This window comes from Homalodisca vitripennis, chromosome 8, assembly GCF_021130785.1.
Source record: "Homalodisca vitripennis isolate AUS2020 chromosome 8, UT_GWSS_2.1, whole genome shotgun sequence".
Lineage (NCBI taxonomy): Eukaryota > Metazoa > Arthropoda > Insecta > Hemiptera > Cicadellidae > Homalodisca > Homalodisca vitripennis.
The window spans coordinates 100,655,430-100,675,247 of record NC_060214.1 but is presented as its reverse complement, the minus strand read 5'-3'; positions in this window follow the sequence as shown (position 1 = coordinate 100,675,247).

Here is a 19,818-nt window from a genome sequence, read left to right as displayed (position 1 = left end):
TTGGTCAACTGTGAGTATCCAATTGTGCTAATTGTTCCATAATTGTGTTTAACCTACTAATGAACAGTAGTGCCTATTGTTTGCTAAACCCAATCAATTTCTGTTACATTGTATCTGTATGTCCTTTGCGTACGGTTCGGTGGAGCTGTACATATAATTAATCATTTACTTTATCATAATTTATGTGCATGATATGATGAAATTTTCTTATATTTAATTCTTAACTCATCACATTGTACTTGTTAATTTAAAATTAATGTATCCGTAACCTAGTTTTTAAAACAATAACGAGGATTATAAATCAATATAATACTATTAATATTGCATTTTAGACAATAAAATAAAAAAGAACACTGTGCATTTGGGGTAAAGCACCATTGATAATATTTATTTAATTAAGTACTTGGTAATTTTTATTTAATTGAGTACTTAATTTTAGATAGTACATTACTGGAAGGGTCTAGTTGGATTCGAAGATGTACAGTAGATTATTAGAACACTAGTAGATTAAAGTTTTTGTCTAAATTATGATAATATCACTAGTTAATGACACAATTTAAACCTTTACAACAAAATACAAAATATTTTTGATTTATTTTTAACTATGAATTATCCGATTTTTACTTATTGATAGAATATGATCTAATCCAAAGCGTGCATGATGCAACAAACAAAGACTTAAAATAACAAAATATAATTCTCATTTAAAATTAGACTTGATGGTCCATTTTCAAATTTACTCACAAACACAATTTCATATAGTTGCTCTATTGTAATTATTTAGCAAAATTTAATAATTTTGAATATCTACTGAAATGTTTACTGAGTGCTTTATTTCAATTCACAACTATTTATGGATGCAAATTTGTGCTGAACCAAATTCTGATTGGTCTACTAACGGTACACAAATAAACAAAGGTACTAATGGTAATGGTAATCGCCTGGTAATGAGCTCTTCAGCAAGGAGGACAACTGTGTGATCAGTCGATTATTGTTAATGCATTGTGTCGGAGCGCTTGATAAATATTCATTCTGTTATTGTGTTGTACCCAAGTGATGATTGTTGTTGTTCGCTGTTGATCAATCACCTGGATAAGTTTTACTTCATTGAAATAATCTCTACAATCCGATTTTTTATATTAAAAATCCAGAGAATTACCTTGAGAATTACTTTCAAAATTCAAAGTATTTTTCACACGAAACGATGAGTGATAATATACTAAAAATATTTGCTCGTCAACCACCAAGAATTTAATAAAAAGCCCTTTTAAAACGATCTTGATCATAAATTACTCAAATATTATGAAATCTACATAACATAACCTACTTTGCAAAGTAAAAGAGAAAAGCTTAATTTTTGCAAATTAGGTGGATGGTCGTTGGAACCCAATATTGAAAACTTTTAGAACAGTTGATAATGTTCAAAAAACAAGTAATATTTTAAAAACATTAAACTTTATGAATTGTCATAAAAGACACTGACATTCTTGAATAATTTAACGTAAAATGCATACTTTATATCTTTTTAACGACACTTAATATAAGGGCATGAGAAATACAAATAGCTCCTTACTATACTGTACTCATTCACTCCGTATTCGTTACTGGTTTTTGGAATTTCTTCTTTCGACTTCTTTCTATATCGTATTAAAAATCAATTTATTATATAAGTTTAACAAAAATTTTCAAAAAATTTCAAATGTTTATCCTTTTTTCATCTAAAACCTTTGTATAATGACTAAATAAACGTGCCACACTATCAAAATTTGGTCTAAATCTAAGGGTTTGTTAGTTAGATAGATAGTTGGAAGTTAGTACTTATTTATTTTTAGAAGAATTCAAATGACAAGTAAAATGATTATATTCATATCAAACTAAAATTTCCAACGTAAATTTACAATTTTATTATTTGAATGAGATCAAACATACACTAACAAAACACAAAGATTACAGAGCTCTGTAAAGCTATAACAATAACAATATCTGTAACCCGTTATATTCAGGCTAAGTGAACATTGTCTGCAGTTCCAACGAATACCTGTAACAAAGGCTCCATTTCTTCTAACACGAATGTTGGAGAAAAGGGGCAATAGAAAGAGTCGCCAAGGAACACGTATATTTCATATTGGATATGAAAATTACTCCTAAGAATGAAAGAAACCATCTGCACTACTTTTTATGGAACCAAAAAAAGGAATATTCGATGGGAAGTAATATTTGAATTGACACACTGAAAAATGACTATCGGGTACGATAATGAAACTTAAAAATGTCAGACAACAAAATAAAAGACAAATATTTTACTCGGATTGCTGCTTTTAGAGGTTATTTAAAATATAATTAAAGGCTAACATAAAAAGTTTTAAATTGTTAATCTTTTAAATGGGTGATTTATTTACAGTCAACAAAATATAAATTGGGTATTTGGCTGCTTACTATTACGTAGAACGGACGTAGTAAATCATGACAGCGTACTTTTACCTAGGAAAGTACGAGTACACAAATATTGTTATATCAGATGGGAGACAATTACAAACACGTATGACAACGTTCTGTAGTTTAGATAATAGGGAGCGGTACTTACCGAGGAGAGTCAATCACAAGTTTTACGGATCCGTACCTGACACAAACCAAAATAAATTAGGTTATGACATCAAGATAAAATACCAAGGCAAGTAAACCGCTCAAACTTGCAATATTAAATGCAATAATACGTGAAAATTTTAAAGATAAAAATAATATTTATGGATTTAGCGTTCGTTACATTTTTAACTATTGACAATTTTTAGGGATAAGAAACCATTACTGCCATAACCGACAAGATCTATAACCCATACTCGTGAAACCTTCTGAAGATACCATCCTGAAGAGACCGGGACGAGTGTGGACATCCAGTGTACGCGATTTGATGTGGTTCACGTACTTGCCACAAAGCTGCAAATATCACTTGCAGCAACTGCCCTTCCCTCCCTTATTTCTCTCAAACGCACACAATTTGAAGCGTTCCAGAGTGTGTCGTATATATTCGGTTTTGTGGTAGTAGCCATGAATATGATACCTTACATCATGAATTATTTTGCTGCAGGCCTGATGGCACCCAGGTTCAGAATCATGAAGCACCTTTGTCTATGGTAGCAGGCATTAAAGTTTGCGTTGGACAACTATGGTAAGTGCGCGCGTAAGCGTGGGTGTGTTTAACATAACAAAAAAACAATTATAAGCTGGGCGTGCAGCATTAGTTCCACGAAACTACGCTTAGCGCAGCTCCGCCGGTCGCTGATGGCGTGCGTTTCTGTCGTTCAACCGCTAGATGGCATGTACATCGATGGGTTTCAAACGGAATCAGATTATATATAGCATTGGATAGTTTATCTTGTCAGAAGGTTTTACAATCAAGGGTACTACTAGCCTACGTGATGGAAAGGCAGAACCCAAATCCGGCGATTGATTGGCACGCCTGAGCAGTGACGTCATAACACGAATTATCCTACACTACTGTAGCGGCGCTATTTTTATATATTCTGTTTCAAATTTCGAGAAATATTACGTAGATCAATTTAAAGCTGTATAATGTTACAAGTTTTTTGGCTTAAATATAAATTAACTGTATAATCTTAATGCAATAGACGATCATATTGCAAAAGGGGAGGATTTTGCTAAAGAATTTATCTATATTGAGGACCTTTTCTTAGAAAGGAACAACATATTCCACAAACAGCCACTCACAGCAGTCTGGGGCCTGACGACTACGGTTATATCTGTACTGGAAACATCACCGCTTTGTTCCCCACATTGCAGCATTCTATAAACCATTTAGCTGTCATTTTATTTTGCAACATTGTAGCGTGTTTTAATGCATTACATTTTTAACAGTCAGTAAATAATAATTTATTTTTTAAACATGTACATCGAATCGTCGGAATATCGAAATATAACGGAATTCTTTTTAAAGATCTTAAAATTTCATTTTTATAATTTATCTACATAGTATTTAAACTAATACTAACTAAATTATGATAAAACTAAACCTACTCCACTTAGAATTTTATTATGAAAATATTGAAAAGAGGCATACTAGAATAAACTTTATTTTGTTGAGAGATATAAAAAATTATTGACAACGATGATTCGCGAATGAGTTTTTACAATTAGAACTGCCTCTATTGTTCACTTTGAAAACTGAAAACAAGCAGTTAAAACTGCATAAAAATTAACAACTCGGGAAATAAAAGTGACATAGAACAGTCAAAAGTGATATTTTGGTTTTAGAAGGGATATAATTTGAAATCAGAAAGTTTATTCATGAATTGCTGTTACTTCATCACTGTTCTTACCAACTCCCTGCAAAAAATCGTGTAGCTATTTTACCTAGAAAAAAAAATACTACAATTTTGGAATTCAACATTTTTGTACAAAAATGTAATAAATACTCGTAGAATAATACTTCTCAATCGGTTTCATTACAGAGGTTTATCGACACAACTAAAAAGTCACACTATTTTATAGCCTTTTAAAACTCCCACAACAGAAAAAAACGTCAATGAGAAGTTCTTGAAGAGATGAAACCTAAATAATTATAAACGTACTCTTCTTCATGAATTATAAAAATCCAGTTTAATCTGTAGGAATGAAACAATTTAATGAACACACATCTCACTGATACATGAGCTAAAATCAAATTAAAAGACGATTAACATTGAGAAGCAAACACTAGAGATGGGTTAATTATCGCGGGCTTGAATGATGGCAACAATTTGTCAAAACTACTAAGCCGTGTTTGACACTAAAACTCACTGAAGGGAAATTGCCGCCATCTTCCGGATTTAGTGAATTCTCTCACCATCTTTCTGTCGGTCGACCTTTATATTAATCAATAAACGATCTTAAAATAATAATCGCTTAGACTTCGCGCTACCCTTCAAATTCTATGACAATAATCCTGAAAAAACGTCATTAAACATTAATAAAACATGTTTCATTCTATTTTTACAAATATTTAATCTATTGGGGTTTGTTTTATTCTGTATATATATCTAAAGCCATTTCATCACTGAAAAATAACAAAAATATTGTAATTTTGCCTGCTGACAAAGGTGATGTAACAGTAATCATGAACATTTCAGACTATATTAGAGAAGCCAATCGTCAATTAGAACATGAAGACACTTATCAGTTATTAAAATCTGATATGACAAACCACTTCAATAAAGAAATAACGAAATATTTGAAAGAAAATTCTATTAAAGAGGGATTGCCAAAAGAGCTAATTGATATTTTAATAAACATAAATCCTCAAACACCAGTTTTCTACCTGTTACCGAAAGTACACAAAACAAAGATATCACCACCTGGCCGTCCCATAGTCGCCTCAATATCATCTCCCACAGAAAGAATATCAGGGTTTGTAGATGTACACCTACAGGAGTTTTTAAAAAATGTACCATCCTACTTGAAAAACACTGATCATTTTATTGAAAGATTAAAAGAAATACCCCAACCTATTGCAACAAATGTGACATTAGTTACGATTGATGTGACTTCCTTATATACTAATATTGACCACAATAAAGGTATGGAAGCTGTGAAACACTTTTTAAATAAAAGACCTGGAAATTCAAAACCAAGCACTAACTTCATCATTGCTCTCATAAATTTTATATTATCTTCCAACTGTTTTCGATTTCAAAACAAATTTTATTTACAAAAGAAAGGAACAGCCATGGGTACCCGAATGGCCCCATCATACGCAAATCTTTTTATGGCAAAATTTGAACAAGATTTTCTACATTCTCAAACATTAAAACCTTTATTCTGGTCTAGATACATAGATGACATTTTTATGTTATGGACAGAGAGTAATGAAAAACTTTTAGATTTCTTAAACGCATTGAAACTCCTTCGATAACAATTTAAAATTTACTTGGAAAATTTCAACAGAGTCAGTTACATTTCTGGATATTGACGTTTACATCAAGAAAGGTTACTTGAAACACAAAATTAATGTAAAACCTACTAACACTTTTCAATATCTACACTACAACAGTTGTCACCCTGTATATGTAAAAAGATCAATTCCCAAAAGCTTGGTTACACGAGCAACCAAATTATGCAGTGAGAGTGAAGATCTTAAAAATTACGTTAGTAACATATATGATGCTTTTTTAAAACGAGGATATCCTGAGAAGCTATTAAATGAAAAGCTACAGCTCAATGAAAGTAACCTTAATAATAATTATGCCAAAAAGAAATATTATGATGAGCCTAAATTAATAACACAATACCATCCTGGTCTCTACAAAATTAACAACATTTTTAAAGTAGCTTACAAAATTCTTCAAAATTCTCAACTGACAGACTCATTTCTAAAAAGTATTCCACGGTTTTTTTTAAAAGACCTTCTATATATATATATATATATATATATATATATATATATATATATATACATAATATATATATACAGAATATATTATTTTGTTTGTTTTTTATATTTTTCATTATATTTTGAGGGTATTACTACCACTGTGATCATAGGCTCAGTCCCAAAAATAACCAAGTAATAAAATAAAAACATTAAAGGCTATTGTAGTTTATGTGTAGTTTATTGCTAATATAATTTGTAATATATTTATAGTACGCTTAGTTAGTAAATTAATAACAATTTTATATCATACTGTTACATGTTATCATAGTTAAACGATCTGAAGGATTCAAGTATAAATTATTGTTTCGGCAATTGTTTTGGTACTTGATTGAATATATCTTACTGTTTTAATTGGTCATTTTGCACATAATAAAAAAGTCAATTTATTAAGTCAACACTTGTACAATTACCAATATTGTTGGCATAAGTTTTCCAAAAACCTTGAATGATGTAATTGGTTACAAATATTGAACATTGATTTCATAAACATAGGACTGATTGTTCAGTAATCCAAGCTAATTTACACAGGGTGTAAATTATCTTGATACGCCTGGATATATTCCAAAGGGATTGAGATATTGAGTACAACCTTCTGCTTTTTAGATTTTTAATGAGAAAAATTTCCTCCTCTTTCAAAGGGGGGTACTGGAGGAAAACTTTAAATTTTAAAATTGCAAGCCATATCTTAGGACATAAGGCATCACATGACTTTTAAAAAGACATAGGGAGATAGGGGTTGGAGTTTGAAAATTTAAAGTTAACCCTATACGTAACTTTGAAAAGGGGGGAGAAGTATTTTAGTAAGTATGGTGAATGATGTACATCGATATCTCAATTTGTTTGGATTATATCCAGGCGTATCAGTACTTAATTTACACCCTGGGATGTAAGGGGGGAGAGATTTGTCCATAACTTTTGCTAGGAACGTCGTAGAGATTTTTTATTCATGTCATTGTGTTTCTATTAACTAGTCCATTAAAATAATATGGTATAAGATAGGGGTTGCAATTTTAAAATTTAAAGTTACCACTAGTACTTTTGAAAAGGAGGGGAGAATTTGTTTTATCACTAAGAAAATCGAAAAACGTATTTTAATAAGTATGTTGAAGGTGGTATATCGATATATCAATCCATTTGGAACGTATCCAGGTGTATAAGGACTTAATTTACACCAAACATTAAAGACACCTCAACTCCACTAACGCAAACGCGTGTGATACCTTCATGTTAAAAGGGACGATTTGTGTAAGTTTGTTGTAATCAAAACTGCTGTCCGACTATTAATGCCGTTAGCTTCACCAATTAGAGTTGCTAACTATCTTTGTCTCCCAGTATCAAGCTCTTTGAATAATTAACTGTCTCTGTACAGAAATTCTTACTAACAAGTTCCAAGCATGAGTGAGTCGAGGTAAAATTATTGGAAATTATTTTAGTCCAAACTCAGTTTGTAGCTTTTAGCAGTAATGTTATTTTATTAACTATTCTCTTCGTAGAAAATTACAATGGCAGTAGAAAATTACCTATAATAATTTCCAATACAACAATTTAATGAACGGTAATGCGTTTTATTATAATGACTTGTACAAGCGCATTTCCAATAAGTGACTTCATGGTTGGATTACTCTATACATATATGTGAACTTGAATCATATAGTCCAGTTTTCTATCGTTTACTGTTATTCATTCATTTTTCTTTTCTTCCTTTTTTGAAATATGTTAGCGTTAATGAAATGTAAGCTCCCGTAACTTGGAAACTTTCGGAAAACCATTTATGACAATTTTTTCTAAACCCCTAACTCCAGTGCCTCAACTGTTGATTCCAAAGAAAATTTGTCAAAGAAGGTGTTGTAAAGAAAAAAGTACTTCAACATAAGTTTTTGTTTTATAATTTTATATGAATTTAATCGAAAGTGAATTTATGAATTTAATTTAAGGTGTTGTTTACGACAAGAAGTTCAAAACTGTACTTAGTTCTAAAAGAGCCAGATTTTGGGATGGGTACATTTGGGGAGGGGTAGAGGTTGCCTCTTTTTGAAGCCAGCTCTGTACCAGATCTCGAGTAAAAGTAGGTAGGAGGAAGCACGCCCTTATGTCTAGGCGAGCAGTAGTCCTTAACCCATAGGGATCTCCGCCGACCCCAATAGTCATCTCCCGCAGTAGACTAGACATAATTACCTTTCCTTGCACCCCAATATCTCGAAATTTTCGGTTAGTGATGTAATTTCCTGGACATCCATAAGGTTGCTCAGATTTTATTGTCAAATCGGGTTTTGCCGTACCCAGAGTAGGTTCAACCAGCCAAAAAAGAGCCCTGTGGGGGTTAATCGAAAGTTAAAGGGTTTTACAAATGTTATCGAAATTAGTGGTTTCGGGTTTTGTAGGGACCAGCATTTAGTAAAACGTTATTATCTCTACACTCTCAACTCCATGTACGTAATATTACTTAATATACAATTATGATCAGAAGAGAGTGGGGGAGTGGAGTGAGAGAGAATGGAGGAATATGACAAGGAGGGATAATTGTAAAATAAAAAAAAAATCCGGAATTGTTTTAATTGCCATCAAAAGTAGTAAATCCATAATTACCTGTGGCGAACAGTTCTTTAATGTTATGTATGTGTAATTTACTGTATGACCAACCCATACTGAGATATAGGATTAAAACACCTTTGAAAGCCCCCCATCTTTTCTCTTCAACCATCCCTTTGGTTGAGGACATTTAGTACATTATATTACCAAGTACCCCGAGCAATGTTCCAAAGTTGGGGTTTCCACTTATTGAGTTTAATTCTAGAATCCTTCGTCTAATACCCTTATAACATACAAGTCCATCCTTGATCTGGCATGCAGCCCCAAGATAGTCGTTATCATGTGCATGAAAACGGCCCTCGCCTCAAGAACCCACCAGTCACCAGTCCAAGCCGAACGCTAAAGCAAACCCAATGAAAATAATCCGATAGTGGCTGGTACATCTCTATCCCCCCTTTACACCTCTCAACATACACTGTTGCCAGTTTTTACGTGTATTGCTGGCTGGTGCATTTGAACCCCTATTTACACCACTCAACATACACTGTTGCCAGTTTTACGTGTATGGAAAATTAATAATCCGTCTCAACATCTGCTGCAATGAACAAAAATTATCGACTGTTCCCTTAAAGAACATATGTACATTAGATTGCAATAATCTGTTTTGCAGATAAACTGTACATAAGACATATAATGTGCTAAAATAGCCACAGGGGCAGTTGGTGGTCAGCAGCGATATGTCAACAATGCCCCAGATATCACCTGATTTTTTCGTGCCGTTTCTTGTAAAGGATACACAAATAATTTATAATTAATACAACAGCATCGATTCGGGAACACCCAGTTTTATCAAACAACAAAACTCTTTGAGTTATAAAAGCTATCTGTCATCACGTATAACCGGAGACCGAGCGCATATTCCACTCGAAAGGAAGAGTCAAAGCGTTATTATTTTTCTTAAAATGTGCTGAAAAATATGATTATATAAAAACAATTATTACTCTTCTCCCCGTCCCTAATAGGGGGTATGTTAATAACACGGTTCGACACGGATTTGGCAAGGCCTCTCATACAGATTTATGTCTCTCATACCCTTAAGCAACATACGAATTATTCATACAACCTTTTTATATGCGGCCAAGCATATTGCTAGCATTGTATTAAGTACTAAAACAAACAATTACTAACAGTTGCAAAAAGGTAGACGGCCGCAACTCGTAATCTATAATCGAAAAACCACAAAACCAAAAGTTTAAACGCTTTGTCGCAGAAGTGGGATTTTGTGTTACCATTCCTGCGCGAGAATCGCCTAATAGAAATCTTTCTGTTTTGGTTTCGATTATTGCTCCCTCCAACAGTACCACAGCTGCTATTAGGATACTACCAAAAATTGTATTACACAGGCTTTTATTACATACGAATACATAGAACACCTATATGGCACGGCTGGGTCGACTTGTTGGGCGCTAGTTCATGTTGCCACCAAGAGAAGCGCCACTGTCGACTATACGTCATACTATACGTCATACCAACGTCTTAGCGGTGTCGCCCCTTCCTCTATAGCACGAGTGAATAATCAAAGACACAATGGAATCTGTTACATGAATTGCTAAGCAAAAATGTTACTAATTTGTTTAACTTCGATCAGGCACACGGACGATATCAAATTAAATTCCCAGACGCAAGTTAAAATCTTTTGTTGAACTAAAAATTATAATTTTATCTTCCATGGTTTAAGTATGTTATTAAAATATATGCTATAAAATACAACATAAAACACTTTTACTGCGAAAAACTTTTCCACTAAATAAAGTTTATTAATTGCATTACCATATTTCAATGGATAAACACGTTTTAAACTGTATAATCCGTAAAGAAACAAATGGCTACAGATTAGCCAGAGTGAGTTTAATATAGCATGCAACAGAAGAAACTGCTAGGAAAGAAAATTTAGTAGTTTTACTTTCTCAGTTAAGTGGCTTAGTCCGAAATTTCAATGTGGTTTAATGTAACATGTAGCCTTTCAGAACACTACATAATTTTTTTACATTATATTTATAGCCTTACTGCAAGCGATTATTACGAGACATAATATAATACGTCAGAGACTCAAATACATACAGTATCCATTATTTTTAAATATTAAACTTTGAATAATTAATTAAAATATTCGAGTCTTCAAGATCAAGTACAATTTGTAGAACAAGAGATGGTGGAAGGAATAAAGTTAAACACAGTGTGTAATTAGAATATGAATAGTCTGAAAGGTTAGGACTCTTCAATTAAAATATAATTGAAGTACGTCATTGTCACTGAATATAAACAGAGCAACACCCAAAGTATTCCATTAATCAGTCAACTGATATAAGATATTTGAAATTTAAGGGAATTCTGCATCTAGAAGTGTTATTTTATTTTATTAACTGCTTTTCTACTTTTATTATTTTGTTATATTGTCCACAAAAATATCATTAATTTAAGAAATGTTTTGCCATATTTATTTTTTGCTTCTATGCAATAAAAAAACAAACCATGTCTTCTTAGCATAAAAATACATTTGAAAACTAGGTATTCTATACAGAAAAAACAATAACTTTCATGGATTTTTAATGATTTTATATCCAGTTACAATTACTAAAACTGTATGCATTTTTAATGTCTTACCATTTTCTACAAATTTTTATAAACAAGTAAATAAAAAGTATTTTATTTTACTCGTATATAATTTATGTTTATGTATTATGTATAGAATCATTAAAATGCATAGGATTTTTAATATTGTTATTATGAATAAGTAGTAAAAATTTAACTCTTATACCTTTTATAATTTTTTTGTAATATTCATTTTTATTTCAGAAAACACAAAATCCAAATACTCGCAAGAGAATAACACAGTGTCAATCATTGTAAAATTGCAGTCTCATAGTTTTAGTTGATCTTACGCTCTGATACTATTTATTATGCCTTACTATATAACTTACTAGAGGATTTTTAAACAGCAGAGTAAGTTTTAAAATATTTATTTGAGAAATAAATAAAAACAACGCTGTAGGCTAGGCCTAGTCTGTGAAGAAGACTTATGTGTATGTTCAGTTATTGTTACCTACCTTTGCTAACATACTTGTCTATTCCTCTCACTCAAACTCTTCTTATTATTCTTCTTTCCCCCCACAATACACCACTACTAAAGTATTATTATACATTAACTACTATATGTAACAAACTACTAAAGTAATCAGCAGAAACCAGGTTTGATTTCCCACAATAAAATAACAGTTATTTTAGGTGTCATACGGAAGCCTGAAGAATACCATAGAGTACATAGGATAGGGAAACACAGAAGTAAAAGGTATTCAGAAAATTATACAGAAAAAGTCATTAGTTTACTATATGGAAATATTTTTATCACAGATTACATATTATAACATAATGCGCGGTCTGCTTGGTTCAAATTCAGAAACGTGCATTTGTAAAAAAACAATAATTTTTAAGGTGAAATAAATTTTGCTGCAACTATTGAAACTATTGTTTTTCTTGTTCGGAATTAAATGGAGAACAATAAATCTGCAATAAAAAATATCATGTTTGCGCGGTGCGACGCTGTTACAGTAAACTGCCTGTGTGCTATCTCATCTGTGGCCTTGTTAGTGAACGCTAACGCCTTCCCAACACGCAGCTCCCGGCTTAACATTAGGTGCAGGATCTTTGTCTTTCGCCAAACAGTGATTCTAAATCCTTTATTTTGCCTGGTTACTGCACTTCGGTCGATATTTTTTCTAACGTCAGTAAATGTTGGTGATAGTAAGAAGGAAATACAATCTTATTTTACAAAATGTAAAGGAAGGTTAAGGTTTTTTTCCTTTCAAATGATAAGTAAGAACAAACGGGAAATCAAGTATTTTTCATATCTATAGCTATAAAATTCTTATCCACGACCCTGCAGAGGTCCACCAAAAAACTTACGTAGATTTAGACAAATAGTTTTTAACAAATCCTAATACAGAATAGTCTGACAGAAATTGTAATGTATGCGGGTCGACACTGTACTCTCTATGGGTCGGGAAGAATAATTAAAACTACACATTTAGAGTAACATTGCTCTAGGAACCGCTCGTAAAGGAACGGACGGGACGCGGAGGTTACATGACGGTGGTCTGGTGGTGGACTCTGGGTGGACTGCTGGCTGGCCAGCTTGGACCGTTGGTTGTAGGGTAGTGGCGTGATGTGACGTCACAGGAGAGCAGCCTATGAGCATTCTTTATTCTTTTAGACCACATCGTATGTTACATCGCCTGACAATACATACTGCCAACATCACTGGTGCAGACATTAAATATCACTATGGATACCTACCAACTTAGTACTTCTCACACTAAATACACTACAATCCTCCCCCTTAAAATACATAAGTCCCCTACAATTTAGAAATTTATCAATTACAATTTGTTTTACAATTCTCCAATTTTAAATCAATTTACAATGAATAAGAAAATTGACATTATACTCTTTTATTTTTGTAAGTATAGATTATAGAGAACAAAATACAAACTCAATATAATCATTTAACACAAATCCACAAACACTTCAATCAAAACCAATAAATCAGAATATAGCAATTAATAACACATTGAAATGAACACAATTAACAAATCGATAATAATAATGCTTAAAACAATATTAATTATATACAAGTCACAATTGGGTTGTATTTACAAGTCCATTTTGACTAAAGGTTTACGATCCCTTAGTGGGTATCGTCTAACAGGTGTCATTTGTTTGGGTGAAACGCTGGAACTGTTATTGTTTACATTTGTACGTGGACTGGGGCTTTGCCCCTGAGCGTTTCTGTTATTGTTATGGTTTTGCGGAGAGAGGGGGGCAAGGTCGTTGCTAAAAGTACTGGCGACCTTGCGCTCGCTCTGTCCCGCGACTGTATATCGATCGTTTCCTGCGTGTGCTCTGTTGCCACGCTTGCGTCTGGGAGTCTAGGCATTGTTGTCAACTCAGACATTTCCGGACTACACTGTAAACCTACCAAACTGGTCGATATGTCGTTTCCACCTCATGCCCGTATTCAGTTTCAACTAAATACGTGACTGGTCCTAATCGTGAAACTACCACACCTGGTATCCACTTATTTCTACCTCTGTAATCTCTGGCTATGATTGGTTGTCCAATAGCTAACTGTCTAGTTTTTACTACCCCTATAGTACAATCGTTGTTTTTCTTGATTATCTGACATTATTGCTTTAACATTTGGGCGAATTAAATCTAACCTAGACTTTAGCGATCTGCCCAAACATTAATTGAGCTGGCGATAGATTGGTAGTAGAATGCACTGTATTTCTATAAGTGAACAGGAAGTTACTCAAAGCTAATTCTAAATCCTTGGAATTATGAAGAGCTGTTTTCAATTTATTTTTAATAGTTCTGACTGACCGTTCTGCCAAACCATTTGTTTCTGGGTGGTATGGTGGTGAAAACGTGTGTTTGATACCATTTGACATCAAAAAATTCTTTAAAACTCTTGACTGGTAAAAGGTGGTCCGTTGTCGGACACTATGTGGTCTACAATACCATACCTACTAAATAATTCCCTTAATTTCACAATCGTGTGAACAGCTGCCGTTGAAGCAACGGGCAACACCTCTGGCCACTTAGAGTACGCATCTTTTACCACCAAAAATAACTTGGACTGAAAAGGTCCCAAAAAAATCAATATGAATTCGAGACCAAACTCGTTCCGGAACATTCCAATGATGGCAGGAAAGCCTTGGGCGGTTTTGCTCGTTCCTCCAAACAGGCTGCACAGCTGTTAGCTAGTTGTTCTATGTCCCGGTCGATATTAGGCCACCATACATATGCACGGGCTAATGCCTTCATGCGAACAATACCTATGTGTGAAGTATGCAATTCGTTCAGAATGTTTATTCTGAACCTTTTAGGTATTACCACCCTGTACCCCCACATTAGGATTCCTTGCTCCAAGGTTAATTCCGACTGTCTAATTTCAAATGGCTTTAGATCTGGTTCAGTTACAATAGGCCAACCTAATTCTACATAGGATATTACCTTTTTGATTTCACCATCTACATTGATTCTCTTTTTATGTCTACATAGCTTAATGGTAATGTCATTTTCAGCTAAACACTGCAAAATAGGTACCTATGACATTAATATTAAGGTCATCATCCGAGATTTCATCTTTAATCTCACTATTTTACAGGTAATCTAGATAAAACCATCGGCATTGCCATGGTTTTGGGACTTAACATACACAATCTCATATTGGAAACCACTTAAAAACAAAGCGTATCGTTGTAACCTACTGGCTGCGAAAGCAGGTAACCCTTTCTTTGGTCCAAAAATAGCCACTAAAGGCTTATGATCAGTCTTTAACAAAAACTGTGTACCATATAAATATTGACTAAAATTTCTTAACACCAAATACAATGCTTAATGCTTCCTTATCTATTTGTGAATAGTTTTTCTCAGCGCTATTTAACACTCTACTTGCGAATGATATAGGTCTTTCTGTACCGTCGTATTGAATCTGACTCAAAACTGATGCAATGCCATATGGACTAGCATCACTGGCTACCACTAGTGGTAATGCAGGATCATAATGCGCTAAAACTTCAGCAGAGATTAACTTTTTGCTTAATCTCTTGTAGTGCCTTCTTACATGCTAAATTAAATACAAATCGGTATCCTTTCTTAACAACTGATACATTGGGGTTAAAATAGTGGATATCCTAGGAATGAAACGTGCATAGTAATTAACAAGACCAAGGAAGGCTTTAAAGCTGTGTCACATTTTGAGGTTCAGGTGCCTTGACAATTGCTTCAACCTTACTAGGTGCGGTATGCAACCCTTGCTTACTGATAACAAAACCTAAATATTCTAAAACTGTCACAGAAAAATTTACATTTGTTCTTGCTCACTGTGAACCCATTGTCTTCAAGTCTTTGACACACTAGTCTAAGTCTATGCATGTGTTCCTCATTGTTTTTACCTGTTACTAGAAATGTCATCTAAAAATACAGTTACCCCCGGGATACCTTGTAATGTTTCGTTCTATTATTCTCTGGAATATTCCCGGTGCTGAACTGATACCAAAACATAGGCGATTGTAAGCATACAATCCTTTGTGTGTGCTAATTGTACAATACGTTTGACTATCTACATCTAGTTTTTAAGCTGCTGATAAGCTGAAGATAAATCTATTTTAGAGAATTTTTTCTCCGTTTTGTGGGCTGGCAAATATTTCTCTCAATTTTCGGTAACGGGTGTCGGTCTACCTCCAAGAAAGGATTTACAGTTATTTTATAATCCCCACAAATTCTTATTTTTCCCCATTAGCCTTAATAATTGGTACAATGGGAGTCCCCCATTCACTGGTATCTACTGGTGAAATAACGTTCTCTTGTTCTAGTCTAGTCAGCTCGGCTTCTACTTTTTCTTTAAGTGTAAAAGGTAACGTCCTAGGTTTAAAGTATTTTGGTACTACATTTTCTTTTAAACTTTAATTTAACTGGTGCACACCTTGAAACATCCCAACTTATCCGTAAATACATTTGGAAACTCATTGTACAGTAATTCTACTTGTTTGTTGTTGTTGACAACAGACGGATTGACAGATGTTTGTTTGTTTACCTCTACAGGTGTGTTGTGGCTTCCACTGACAGGCGTGCATGCGTCTGCCGCGCTGCCGCCTGCAGTTGGCACAACCCCCACCATGCTCGTGCGATCAGCTGACTGTAACATTGTTTACATTACTAGGCACTCTAACTGTTAAATCTAATGCTTGCATCCAATCACGCCCTAACAAGGGATTAGCCCCATTAGCTACGATGTATAAAGCTAATTGTTTCTCTTTACCTTTATGTTGTACATTGACCATAAACCTTACCTAAAGGCCTGATCTTTTCATGTGTATATGAACTTAATACTAAGCTAGTTGGATACATGTTTATATTTCCTAACTTAGTCTTAACAATCTTTTTCTGACATAACTGAAACACAAGCTCCACTATCGACTTCAAATACAATTTCCTTACTTTCCACTAATAACTGTACCGTTATTGGCTCAATTTTATTAATCTTAGTTTCTATTTCTTTAACCGTAAATAGATTGGAAATGTCATACACATCGTCATTGTCTTTATGTTTCCAGTGATTATCTGAACCGGACTCTGCTGATTCTTTACTTTCCTCTACATAGTGCTGCCTACCTTTATAAACATATTGCTTTTTATTGCTGTAAAAAACTGTTTCCCTTTAGCTGAAGGCTCCTTAGACCTATTTGTAAAAAACATTTGGTTTTGTTCTCATTAGGTTTGTTAACATAATTTTTCGATCTACAAAAACTCTTTCAAGGTGTCCCTTCTTTTTACAATGATTACACGTGTACTCACGAAACCGACATTGCGATGCTGTGTGTGTGATCCTCGCTTGCCGCAAACAATAGCAGGTGATGTCTCCCAGCGCCTTCCCGCCGTCCGATGACCGTCTCGCTGCGATGCTCGCCGCCTGTGTCCTTTTCGGTATCGACCCGCTGCTCTGCATCCGGTGAATACGTCCTCCTGCATTTGTCATCTGGGCCGCCCCCTTCTCAGCAAATTCCATTGCAGTAGCTAGTTGCACGGCTTTTTCATAAGTGAGGTTCTCCTCCCCGAGAAGTCTTTTCTGTATCTGTTGGTCTCGCAGACCCGCGACTAATCTGTCCCTTAAGTAGTCTGGCAATGTATCACCAAATTCACAATACTTAGATAACCGTTTTAAATGCACAATATAATCGCTAACCGTTTCATGATCCAATTGATTCCGCCTACTAAATTTAAATCTTTCCGTGATAAAAGAAGGCTTGGGATGCAGATGATTCGCTATAGTGGTCCACAATTTCCTTGTACGACTTGTCAGACGGTTTGTCTGGTGTAATTAAGTCTTTCAGTAACGTATAGGTCCTTACACCCATAACTGTCAACAAAGTGCTTAGTTTCTTTTGAATTATCGATATCATTACAATCAATAAAAAACTCAAATCTCTCTATATAAGACTGCCACGATTCTTCCGCACTATCAAAAAAATAACCCATAGACCCGATAGTTGCCATTTTGTTTTCTTGTACACTCCGTAATAACTGTTTAAAATGTCCCCGGTAAAAATAATCGTCTAACGGCATTAATTGCAACGATTAAAATCAGCTTGTGCGCTGCTTACACCAAGATAGTTTATATCGATCGGCGTACCTTACTACTCCCGACCGTTGGAATGTCCGGAATGTCCTTGCACATTCGCGGTTATTTGCACGTGTTCATTACGCTTGTTGCCCTTCCGCACTAAATCACTGTAGCTTGTGCGCTCACGAAACCGACATTGCGATGCTGTGTGTGATCCTCGCTTGCCGCAACAATAGCAGGTGATGTCTCCCAGCGCCTTCCCGCCGTCCCCGATGACCGTCTCGCTGCGATGCTCGCCGCCTGTGTCCTTTTCGGTATCGACCCGCTGCTCTGCATCCGGTGAATACTGTAATGTATCCATGTATCCATTGCATACTGTAATGTATGCGGTCGACACTGTAATTCACTGTTGCAGTTGTTTTTCCTCGTCGCCACTGTAATGCGACGTTCCACTGTTGCAGTTGTTTTCCTCGTCGCCACTGTAATGTATGCGGGTCGACACTGTACTCTCTATGGGTCGGGAAGAATAATTAAACTACACATTTAGAGTAACATTGCTCTAGGACCGCTCGTAAAGGAACGGACGGGACGCGGAGGTTACATGACGGTGTCTGGTGGTGGACTCTGGGTGGACTGCTGGCTGGCCAGCTTGGACCGTTGGTTGTAGGGTAGTGGCGTGATGTGACGTCACAGGAGAGCAGCCTATGAGCATTCTTTATTCTTTTAGACCACATCGTATGTTACATCGCCTGACAATACATACTGGCCAACATCACTGGGTGCAGACATTAAATATCACTATGGATACCTACCAACTTAGTACTTCTCACACTAAATACACTACAGAAATGTAAATGATGTTTAAGAAAACATTTAAAGAATAAAAATAAATATAATATAATATCATTTACGTTTTGATCAGAACTTCCTTTGTAAACACAATTGTTTAAAAAACCGGTCTCTGGCTAATAAACAAGAATTATTTATAAAGCAGCAGAGAAAATAAATTCCAAACATGATTTCAGTTAGGGAAAATAAACATTCACAGATTTAAAATACACCCTGCCCTAAATAAATATTCACTTAACTGTTTTAAAGTACACAGGATAAAAACTTCGTCACTTGGTCGCACCGCACTGCAATGACCGGATGATTATTGTTCAAGCACTCCGACACAATGCACAATAAACTACTGATCACGCAGGTGTCCTCCTTGCTGAAAAATACAATGCCAGTTGTTACAATCATTACAACTGATACGGCGGAGCCTTTCTCTGTGTTGAGTTGGTAACCAAATACCTTTTAATTTAACATAGATTTGCATCCAAATAAAACTGTAAAGAGAAATGGAGTGTATCAAAACCTCTCAGTAAACGTCGCAACTAGAATTAAATTATTATTTAATTTTAAGTTACTAATATTGCATCAGAACATTGTTTTTTTTATAAGGTTCACTATGACTATTTCAGTGTTATTTCGTGTTAATATTTGCGAAGAAAGTTTCTAATATATATACATATACGAGTTATTTTTGTGGTCAGGTAAAATAGGTTGATGTTGTCAACATTTTGAGTGAATGATCGCTAGCCAAGCTTTATCACATGTGTGGATAGAAAAATTCATTTATGACTGCAGGAAGCATCCATTTCTTTTAGCTACTAGTGAATTTGACGATAGTGCA